We start from the raw sequence: 12,470 nt of genomic DNA on the forward strand, positions 1-12,470 counted from the left end.
AAAGAAAACTCACCCATCAGTCCTCAATGACTATAGACCTGTTGCCCTTTCATCCCACATCATGAAGGTCCTAGAGAGACTCCTGTTGGCCCACCTGAGTAAGCAAACAATAAACTATCAGGACCCCCTTCAGTTTGCTTATCACTGTGGAGTTGGAGTTGAAGATGCCATCAAACACCTGCTTCAACAAACCCACTGTCATCTGGACAAAGCCAGCAGCACTGTGAGGATCATGTTCTTTGATTTCTCCAGTGCATTTAACTCAATCCAACCTGATTTGCTTTGTCATAAACTCCAGAACACTCAGGTGGAGGCCTCAACAATCTCCTGTATCAAAGACTACCTGACCAACAGACCACAGTTATTGAGACTGAAGGGTTGTGTGTCTAACCAGGTAAGAGACATTAAGGACATCCTTCAATCAAACGAGGTGTGAAAATGTTGACAGGTGGGCGGGACTTCCGGTGGCTGGGACATCCTAGGGCGGGACTTCCGGTGGCTGGGGCTTCCTGTGACGTAACCGGATATCATCATTAATCGGATGTTGTCATTAGTCGGATGTTGTCATTAACCGGATGTTGTCATTACAAGGAAGCGAATCTTTCTAAGTGTATGTTTTTAGATGTTTTTTACATCTAAAAACAAAACATGTAGTTTCTCCACTTTAAAGGAACAGTCAATTTAATGCAGGCACATCACACGAAATTCTGATAAAAAGAGAGAACCTGACAGAATTGTAAATTCATTTTGTTTTAACACGGGTTATTTAGATGGATGTTTTTACATCTAAAAAACAAGGAAGACAAAAAGTAGATAGAGAACCTTTCTTCCTCTGCTCAAATGTTTGAGTAATCTAATCTGCACCAGTAACTTGTAGATGATCTAAACAACAGAGAAATAAATAAACTGAAAAAATAAAAAATAAAGGTTATAAAATCCTCAGACATGTCACTGTTTATTGAATTAAAGCAGACATCTTGTGTATTGTCTCAGACAGTCTTCACAACAACTGTAGTCAAAAGTAATTAAGAGGAAAATAGCACTTTCCTGGCTATAAGTCTGGAGCATGTCTGACAATACACATCCACTGTTTAATGAATTAACGCGTCTGCTAGTTTTAAATACTAGCGGAAAACACAACAATTTACCTGCAGCATTCGCTGGAAAAGAACGCTTGTTGAACAATGGTTAGAGTTAAGAGAGTTTTTCATCAAACCGGGGAGAAAAGCAAGATGTGCCGAGATGATGAACAACCATCTACATCATCTATTTCCTCGTCTGAGATACCTATCGGAATTCCTATCGTAACATACTCTGCAGATGATGATTCAACTTCACCAACAACAATGGATGAAAAACAGGCCTCAGGTCAGCTAAGACGTACGTCTCTTCTGTGTGAAACCCCAGTAACCGTCTACAGGCATACGCGCCGTGAAATGGATGCCCTGAAGAAATCAACATATTACCTATGCAAGGTACAAAAGCCCCCGTTCGACACTCTGCAGGAAGAGTGGTCTTTGGAACCATATGGACTGAGCGGTAGCTGGGGGTATATTTTCATGTACGAAATAGGAGAGCTCTGCCTGTATCAATTGGATCAAGACGAGGTATTTAATGGATCATTGGCTCTGTGTACTCTCACCCACAACGACTGGGCTGTGTTACGGCTGGCAATCCCACACCTTAACGATAACCCTGAAACAGTCTCAGTGTACGAAAGGGAGGATGAAGATGAAAGCTCTCCTCAACCAGCAAAAAGGATGAGAATGTGTCCTTCCGATGTTGAAATAGCTGCGAGAAAACCTCTCTTTAGTGCAGTGTGCGGGTCAAAAACCACAGCAAATGGCCGCTGGTCTTTTCAGGCAAGCAAACGCAAGAATAACCAGACGACCCCCTCAGATCTGTTTGTGTTGGAGGCATTCAATCAGAACTGCGGTGTATTCAAGACTGTGCTGGCTCTACCGTATGATGCTGGGGTTGAGAAGATGAATGAAATTGGACAGCGTCTTTCCAACCTCTTCGAAAACTCACGCTGCTGGATTGATGTTATGTCAGTGAAAAGAATCCTGACGTTCCCTGTTGTGGATCTAAAGCCCACCCTCTTTTGAGGACCCACCCTTTTTTGAGGACCCACTCCCCTTCTTGAGGACCCTCCCACCTTCCTGCGCTATATATCAGGGTCTAACTGCGAGCTCACAGACTCTTCTTCATAACGGCGGGCGGCAGACCTTGAGAATATATGGAGCGTACGGGAAAACACCATACTGGGACCTCTACAACCAGCAAGAAGAGACCGTCTTCTTTCCTGATCATGATGATAAAAGCTTCAACACCGGGCCGTATCATCCACCTTCTCCAGACCTCTACTCACCAGTCGCCTCATCGTCGCAGCTCTTTGAGTCCCTATTCAGTTCAGGGACACCGACAGGATACAACCTCAGATCGTATCATCCGCCTTCACCCGACCTCTATTCACCGCTATGCGTGGCTGAGTCTGTACACACAGATATCCAACCAGAAGACAAGAGGGTGATCGTGGAGGATGAGGCAACCATCAGCTACTCACCCTCCCCACAAACTCCAGACCCGATACCTGCCCCTCAGCCTTCACCAGAGGAGGAGGAGAGTAATCAGGGTGATGAAATTGACAGCTGGATCTCAAGCGCTCTCATCAATAAGGTGAAAACAGCAATACTTCATCTATTCAACATAACCTGTTTGAACTATGTCAAAGAAACCTGTTATGGGTGCATTACGAACCACCTGAGCCAACGACAGCATCAGTGCCTGGAGATATTGGAGGAGGAGTATTACCAAGTCAACTTTCAACGCATAGTGCAACGACTCATAAACCCCAAGCTCCTTCCTGCTATTCGGAAACTTCTGACACTTCGACGCATACAAGCAGATGACTTCAGAGTAAAAATGATTGCTGAGACGGTTTTATATTAACTGAAATCTGTACAAGGCTTCCATAGTGCAATCACTGATATGTACGATAAGATGAGCGGTAATGATTGTCTTAAGCAGCTTAACTCTGTCTCAGAGTGCTACGATCCGATCTCAGATGATTGATGACTTGTTTTGTCTTTTCTGTATTCTCTCTCGGCTTTCTACTGGTATACATATATAACAGTTTTGTTTTTTTAAAGATTGCAATGTTTGAATTGATCTTTATTATCTGAAAGTGTTTTTTTTCTGTTTCTCTATTAAATACGGGTACAAAATAAAAAAAGAAGTATAAATATACCCTCAGGTGTTTGTTTTATTCATTATTTAACAAGTAGTCGTCAGAGTGAGCATAAAACTGGGATGTCTGAAAGAAGGATCATGAAAAATGTATATTACAACCCATCAAATCCTGGAAGTTTAGGGGGTTTAGAAAGGTTGAGGAGGGTTATACAAGATGAAACGGGGAAGAAGGTAGCGGTTGAAAAAGTTGATATATTTAAATAATGGCTCTTTTACATAACAAATCATCAGAGTGCACGCTGGCAGAGTTGGACTTATTTTCTGCCCCGATGACGCAGCTATCGATTGAAGATAAAATTTACACCGAGATCCAGCCTTTATCAGCAATCACCGATGGAGGCCCGATCGAGTTTTTCATTCCGGGAGATGGAGAAAAGTATCTGGATCTAAACGATACGCTGTTGCATCTCAGAGTGAAAATTACTAACGAGGATGGAACAAACCTGCCGGATGATGCACCTGTAGGGCTCATCAACTACCCGTTAAACACCATCTTCAGTCAGTGTGATGTCACTCTCAGAGATCGATTGATTTCACAATCCAGTGCTACACATCCATATAGAGCCATGATTGAGACATTGTTAAACTTTTCTGAGGATTCTTTAAAAACCCAGTTTAGCTCTGGTCTTTTTTATAAAGACACTGCAGGGGCTCTGAACTCTATTGTTACAACTAACGGCCCTAACCAAGGTCTTAACAGCAGAGCAGGCTTTACGGAAAATTCCAGGGAGGTACATCTCCTAGGCCCCCTGCATGCAGACATATTTTTCTGTGAAAGACTTCTTTTAAACTCTGTTGACCTCAAAATTAAACTTATAAGAGCCAACGATGCCTTTTGTCTCATGGCCGCAAGAGACTCTACTTTCAAACTCAGGATATTAGGAGCATCTCTTTTTATCAAAAAAGTTACTGTCTCTCCAGCTGTACGACTGGGTCACACTACAGCTTTAATGAAAGCAAATGTTCTCTATCCACTTTCACGTGTGAATGTAAAAACATATTCCATCCCTGAAAATTCAAGGGTATGCAACCAAGAGAATCTTTTCTTAGGCATCTTTCCCAAGTATGTGGTGATTGCATTACTGGATCATGACGCTTTTACAAGAACACGCAATCTCAATCCATTTGACTTTAATCATTTTGATATGGAATATTTAGCTTTGTGTAAGGATGGCAGACAAATTCCAGCTAAGGCCTTCCAGCCCAATCTTAACCAAGGTCATTCAGTGAGAGAGTATTACAACTTGTTTAGGGCTACAGGACGACATCTAAAAGATCTTCTGCTGAGTATAACACGTCAGGAATTTAATCAAGGATACTCTCTATTCACATTTAATCATTACCCGGGTGAGGACACAGATGCTCTATCTCCAGTTTCCAGTGGGAATTTAAGATTGGAAATGCGTTTCAGAAACCCGTTGCCTCATACCACCACGCTGATCATCTATGCTTGTTATGACTCTATTTTAGAGATTGATTCAAAGAGGCGTGTGCTGGTGGATTATTATTAATCTAATCAGACATGAATAATCATGAAATTGAGAACATACTGCATCATCTGCTGGGAGATTTGTTTTGTGGTGTGTGGCCGTGCAACCAGCTGCCGCTGCTAGCTGACAAATTCCCAGGGCCGGCCTACTTTATTGTGAACACACATCCTTCACACATGCCTGGAGAACACTGGCTAGCTCTGACATTGGATGAGAATGGTCAAGCCAGCTTTTTTGACTCTTATGGATTCTCTCCGGATTTCGAGTTCTACCCGTCAAGCATCGTAACATTTTTAGAAGACAGATCCTCAAAAATATTGTATCATAATAATCAGCTTCAAAACACTATGTCCACTGTGTGCGGTCACCATTGCATTTTTTATCTATGTCATAGAGCGTGCGGATTATCACTGCAGCAAGTGTTGTCGAAATACATCGGAGGTGTGATTAAGAATGATTTAATGGTATCTAACTTTGTGAAAAAATATCAGAAATGTGTCATTAATCAAAGTTGTACATTTTATACTCACGGAACATGCTCTTTGGAGATGTTTCTGGATTGTTATGGAATTTGAATTGTCTTTTTTTTTTTTTCCATTGTTTGTTTTTTCTTATGATATAATATTTGTGTAATGACATCATATGTTAGTGTGTGAAGTAGAGAACGAAGCTAGACTTGAAAATATAATCAATAAATATTTTATTGAATAAAAGAAATAGGCTACATGTTTCATTTTCTTGTAACAGTTTATGGTGAAAATGTAATCCATCGGGGTGGTAGTGTCGTCTTACGAAGAGACCTTTTTGACTTCCCATCAGCATTTTTCGGATCTTCCAGCTCGGATCTCGACCAATGGGGAGAATGAGTTATCTGCCTTCTTCTTCTTGTTCTTCTCTGCTTAATGCTGGGTGGTGTACCCCCATTTTCAATAGATGTACCCCCTGTTTTGAACCGTCTATATTCATCACGAGCATAAGGGTTAATGACTGAAGATATGGGGATGTTTACCTCTGACAAGGTATGTAGAAAGTCTGACCACCCTTGGGGTAGCCATGCTCCAGATGTTTTAAACGGAAGGATGAGATTTTTCAACAAGTCAATCATGTGGGACCCCTTTACAACATTCCCTTTATATACAAATTCACCTCGCGAAGTCCAACTCTCACTTCTTTCGGATAATTTCATCAAAATGTACTCAGCATTTTTACGGTTATGCTTCGGTAGGCTTTTCAGTACATCCGTAAGAACCTGATCCTTAGGGGCCTCGTCCTGCCCTGGGCCTTGTTTTTCTTGGGACCGCTCATGTTCAGGAACCTCTGTGTCACGCTGCAGCGTTAAACTTACCCACTGTTCTTCTTTCACACCTTGCTTGAGTAGAGTCATATACCTCTGGAAAAGTGCATCATATTTCTTGATTTTTTCATAAGAAGTCAAACCGGGCTCATTTATTATCGTTCTCATTTCAGCATCCAAATTCTCCTCCGCCGTCTGTCTGACTGGGTCAGACGCTTGAATTGATGAGGGGAAATGAGAAACATCTTCTGCGATGTTCTGAGAGACATTATCTCCTGATTATACCACCCACTAGATCACCGATCAAGGGAGCAAGAGCCGTTAAGATGGGGAGAATAAAACCACCTCGTTGCCTTTTGAGAGCCAGCTGTTTAGTTTTTATTCCGTTTTTTTTATCACCCAACAATCTGATGATTTTTCTTTGCTTCTTCAATTTCCGGTGTTGAGATGGAGATAGTTTAATGTTACCTTTTAGGATATTCAGAGCAATCTCGCACAGAGCCTGAAGAAAGTCGGGAGAGCAGTGTGCAAGAATATCTTTGCGCTTCTGCGGAGTAGCCTGGTACAATGCTCTGAATAATGGGACATTCCTTTTTATACGTGCAGACATGATGACTTACTTTGTTCTGGGTACATACACAGCAGGCCACTGCTGAGGAAGTATCCCCGTTCTCAGTCTGAAATGTTCTGGGCAGGTAGGCGTAAAATCGATGATTAAATATCCATGAGCTTCTCTCGTCGCATCTTCAAAACTCTCCAAGAAGAGACCCTTTTGAGATGGAAACATTTGACGGGCCAGTATATTCAGCTGGAGTTTATCTCTCGGGTTCTTAAACAACACCATATAATTACAGTTCAAACTAATAGTGCGACTGAACTTTCCTTGATGAAAAACATTCTGAGTCAACATCATAACGCTCATATTACAATGGTGACGAAACTGGGTAAAGATCTTCATCACGTTTTCATCATCTGAGGCTTGAGCGATAACATTGTCTAGAATAATCAGATGATTCTGATCAGGAGGAAACAGGTTTTCATCTTCAAAAGAATAAGACAATCCTTCCACAAATTTTATATTTTTATTCATCTTCTGCAATTCAGCATACATGGGTTGAAAAGATGTGTAAATCCACACAATATTTTCTGGAACAACATCCATGACATGGTTACAGTTCTGCAAAACAATTTTTACAAAAAAGGTTTTTCCACAACCGCTGGGTTCTATTATCATACATGAGAAAGGTGCTCTAAATCTAGGATCAAAATCAACCTCCTGTAAATTGGCAGATTGCAACATTTTTATTTTATCTTTCTTCTTCTTCTTCTTATGCTCTAATAACCGAAAGGCAGAGTTGTCCTGTCAGAAAAAAGGCATCTCTTGTCATACACCAACCGAAACCTTTTAACAAATGCAGCATTTCTTAAGAGGAATCTATTTTTATCCCTCCTGATCATGTGCTGAGGAATTTCAATGACACCCTCACTTGACCCCTGTAAGTAGCCCTGGACCAGCCCTTTCATGCTGTCCAAATTGACCCTCTCGCTGCATTCATGCGTCTGAGTGATAGCTTTAGCACGTATCACTAGCTTTTTCTGGTTTTTGGTTTGATATGCATAACTCTTGGGTCCTGTTGATGCAAACTCCGAAATGCTGTCTCCCGCGAGCTCGTCAGTAAGATCACCCAGATAATTCCCCAACTCCAGAGGAGTTTCACCACTTTTTGTCACATAAATCAAACTGTTTGTGTCAATATAAATCAATCTGTCCTGTAACTTCTCCATGCTGCTGAGAAGTTTTAAACGCGCATAAGCGGTGGTGAATGCTGCAATAAACACATTGTTTACCTTGCTTGGGGGGGAGATGACACATTTGCTGTAGTTCCACTGCACTACACACATTTCAAGGTTGAAGAAATGGAAGTAGTTAACCCTGTATTTACTCGAGAACATGAAGCTGAAAAACTCATCAGGATTAGTGATGACTGTGGTCTGAGACAGATCACTTCGCTGCGCAAACTTTCCCCAACAGCTGTTTAAGCACAGTTTCGCTACCTGTCTTTTGGCAGGGTTCACCTCAATTTTGCCTGTGTCTAATTGGATACCCTGGTGAAGTTTGTAGTCTGCGACATACTTTGACCTGCTCTCCTCATCCACCGCTTCAGATGGGTAGCCTGAAGCCTCCTGCTTACCCTTTAAAAAGCAGTGAATGTAACCTTTAAAGATTGTGTCGCTGGTCTTCTCAAAATGCCAAACTTCAGTGATTTTAGCTAGGCTATAACCACACTGTAACGCTTTACAAAACTCTACACTCATCCACACACCTGTCAGAGCTCTGTCCTCATCATTATGCCTGCAGGGACCTGACTGGTTATTTATTTCAGCACAGAGAGTAAACACCGGTTTACCTTGGGATGTTCTGTAAGGCAAAACAGGGAAAAAGAGCCCTCGTGGGGGGTAGACCACAGCTCTGACAAGGCCAAAGTAGCTGTTGGGGTCATCAAAATCTTTGTAAATGATGGTGGGGTGCCCAAGGGGAAAGACGCAGCTAGCATTTACATAAGGGTACAGAGATGTGTAATCCACATAGTGTACAGTTTCACCTGGCCCCGCTGTGTACCTCAACCTCAAAGGGCAGGTGCGTCCACCATACAGAGCATCTCGGGGTGATAGCGGTTCGGGTGCATTAACTTTCTCAAGAAAGCTGATCACCCCTGGGTCTGATTTTTTCATTTCAGTCCACTCATGCTTCCAGATAACCTCGAGACGAAGACTGTACACAGTTTGGAGCACCTTGCTTCTCTCAACAGTGGCTGCATATAACTGTTCAAATGCGACCCCTCTCAACGGACATTTGTCATGAGGCATGTAACACTTTTTACAGCCGTGGAAAAAACAGCCGTAAAATTCAAACGCAACTTTGACACCGTTAATCTCTGCATACCCATCCACAGAATATGGACCAATTTTCTTTTCCCCCATGTTTAATGCATGTTCGATGTCAATTTTTCTGCTGTCTGAAATCCAGCCAAGCCATTGAATGGACGTGTTGGAAAATGTCTTACTACTACGCCTGTAGTCCAGAGGTGAGGGGATGGCCAAGGTTTTAGGAGGAAGGAACTTGGTTACAAAAACCTTCATGCAGGCTGAGGCTATCGTGACGCATTTAAGCGGATCCACACTTGTCTCCTTAAAGAACTCATCCCTGAATTTAACACAACCTTGATAAAGAATGTCCACATCATTTTTACAATAACGAAGAGCTTCTTTCTCAAAGTCAAAGACCCCTTTGCTTGCTTCTCTGTACCAGCTGTTAAACACCTGTTGTTCTTGAAGGCTCATACGTTCTACAGCGTAGGAGGATGGAGGAGGAAAAGACCCCACATACTGGAGATGTTGCTCAGACGAGAATAGGTGGAGGAAAAAACCTTTGGTCTTATCACTAAAACCTAATGCTTTCAGCATCGCACTAAGCTTCATACACATGAAGGACAGACTATCAATGTATTTTAACCTGTAATCAGGGTCGGTTAAACAGAGAACTTTACTTCCCTGCATGATGAGATGAGGTTTAATGCCTAACTGCAGCATAGCTGTGATAATCAGGTAGCTGTCATATCCACACGCGTTATGAGCTATTAAGGTAAAGCCTCTGTACATCGGTCTCCTGAAATGGAGAAGTAATTTTTGGGTGCAATTCAATCCATAAGCATGCCATTCCTCACCTTTCAGCGTTTTAACACAGACCAGATAGGGGATGTGGACACCGTTCTCGTCGATGAAGCATTCAAAATCATAAAAAACCAGTTTATCATCTAACTGATTACAGGCTTGGGCGGTTTGAATGTAACACAGATGACCATCGCACGTCACATCTAAATCAGGAGGTATATTCTCACCACAAATACGGCATTTTACACACGTGTGGTTTATCCTGCTTGCTGATTGGAATATCGTATATCCTTTTGCACACCTTGCACAGTTTTACCAACTCACAGTCACTCATAGGCCTGTCAGCACTAGGTCTTTTACGGGGTTCCCTGTGTCTACTGAAACAAGAAGAGTTACGACAGATTCTGTGACAACTTGCACAGGCGACAGGTTCGTTAATTTCACGCATACACTGGTATGAGTGACACACCGGACAATAGCCTTCACAATGGTGTGTGTCTGGCTTTTCATAGCTCCCGTAACAATATGCACAGATGTATCTCGATCCTATAAAACCCTTGAGATTTTTTATCCCATAGTAGTGACCTTGAAATAACAGCAGAAAGAGAGGGTTTGATCGATCAGGAAAACTGGTCTCAAATTTACTCAGAGCTGCAGAGTCTGTAACGGTTCTGTGAAACACTACAATTTTTCTCTTTAGAATGTTTTCAAATTTACCAATGTCGCTGAAAGTTACTGCTGTCTGATCATCTAAACCAGCCCTGTGTTGCCACTCCCTCCCCAGCTCTAAAGTCTGATTATTAGTGAGGTTAGAGTCAGAGACGTGTGCAAGACTTATGGCAAAGCATAACTGATTACTGGTATTATCTACAATATACAGGTGACGCTTTTTCTTATTAATCAATTCACAGTCTAACGTTCCTTTAACCTTACGTTTCGACCCTCCTGCAGGGTCATTAACTACCTGTAGAACAAATTCCAGGTTATTATCTGCAGGCATTTCAGCGTTGGACTGTACTAACTCATCCAGGAAATCCTCAAAAGCAGGCAGAATCATATTCCCATCATCGTTAATGGTAAACGTGACGTTACGGTTCAGATTTTCCCCGACTAATTCTAGCTGCACAACATCGTTACGTCTGGCTAACGATCTTGCAGTATCGGCTAATTCAGTGAGAATATGCATGATGTTTATATAGATTGTAGCAAGATCAGGAACATGACCAGGGCATGGAGGTGGGATGGTAAAAGGTCTCCTTATTTCAATGTTATTAAAACGTTCACGTTCAACAGTCACAGGAGGATCTCCCTCAATCTGATCAGGGTTGACTGCAACCTCTGGATTTAAATTACCGCCATGCTGCCCAGTATGATCAGCGGCGTGTGACGTTGAAGGAATTTGTAAGTCAGCTGATTCATTTTGCTGAATGCTGGTTGGAGATGGTGTTCTATTTAAATCGTCAACAGCCTGTTCTAATGAGCTAAAAAAGTCACCGTACAGATTTTGATTTATTACATTTTCACTGTTAGCAGGAGATGCATTTAACCCGATGTTATCTGCTACATCAGCATTAACAGGAATTTCATTAAGATGAGCAACAACATTCCTTATCTCATTCAGCGCATGTGTGATCTGGCTTTCCATATTAACATCAGAAGAAGAAGAAGAAGAAGAAGACCCAGGGATCAGTTTAAATTACCTTGATATCAGCGCAATGTTTCAATAACAATGTCTGACATGCTGCCAGAAGCGTTAAACATGATGCTTTATTACAACGGTCACGTAAGGATAGAGAAACTCTCTGTCTGCGCTGTTGCTGTCCAGGTCTCGATGAAATCTGCTCTACCATCAACGTTGCCTCTGGAAAGATAAAGAAAAAAATAAATTAATGAAATATGCGAATTAATTCAGTAGGTAAATGAGTATAAGAAGAATTAAACTTACCATTCAATAAACCTTTAACAAGCCTTGCCCTGGTATAAAGAGCACAGAGTCGCCGTCTTTTCCTCAAATTAAGATATTCTGTGAAACAAAATAAAGTTACCTTACATTGCAGGTCTTTTGAAAACAAAATCTTGTTTCTGTGAAGATTTGAATATAACTATAACTTACTCCGTACACGGGGTATTTGAACGGTTCCGGGCGGTTCCAACTCTTCCTGCACTGAACTGCTACAGTTCTGCTGAATGTTATCCAGGCTTGGGTTCTGGATTAAATCATTCGATATATCTGTAAAATATTTTATCAGGGGTTAAAACAAGTCTGCAATATCGCATAGACCTGTGAAAACGTATGCTTAGAAATATATATATATATATATATATATATATATTTTTTTTTTACTTACTCCTCTCCCGGAGCTGTTAATTTTTCCGGCGCACGGTCAGGTGACTGTGGTACATGAATGGTTTCGCCCTCTATTTCATGTTTAGCTGGGATCGGATTGTCTTTTTTAAAGACAAGTTTCCCTCTCAACTTTGATTTTTTCGGAGGCAGACGGTTACAAACGCTGACCTCTCCAAAGTTCAGGAATACGTCTCTTGTTAAATCTGTAAGTAGAATTTATCTAATTTATTTTTTAAATCACAAAATAGCATTCACCAGTTGACTAAACCAGATGTTGTTGCAGTTAATAATTACCATAGTCAGACTGTGTAAAAACGATACTATCCAGCTCGTCACTCGTGGGTTCTAAAGAATATAAGTTAAACATTATTATTATCTAACGAGCATTCACAAGCACTTAAAGAATTCTTAAAGA

The sequence above is a fragment of the Girardinichthys multiradiatus genome, chromosome 6, assembly GCF_021462225.1.
Source record: "Girardinichthys multiradiatus isolate DD_20200921_A chromosome 6, DD_fGirMul_XY1, whole genome shotgun sequence".
NCBI lineage: Eukaryota > Metazoa > Chordata > Actinopteri > Cyprinodontiformes > Goodeidae > Girardinichthys > Girardinichthys multiradiatus.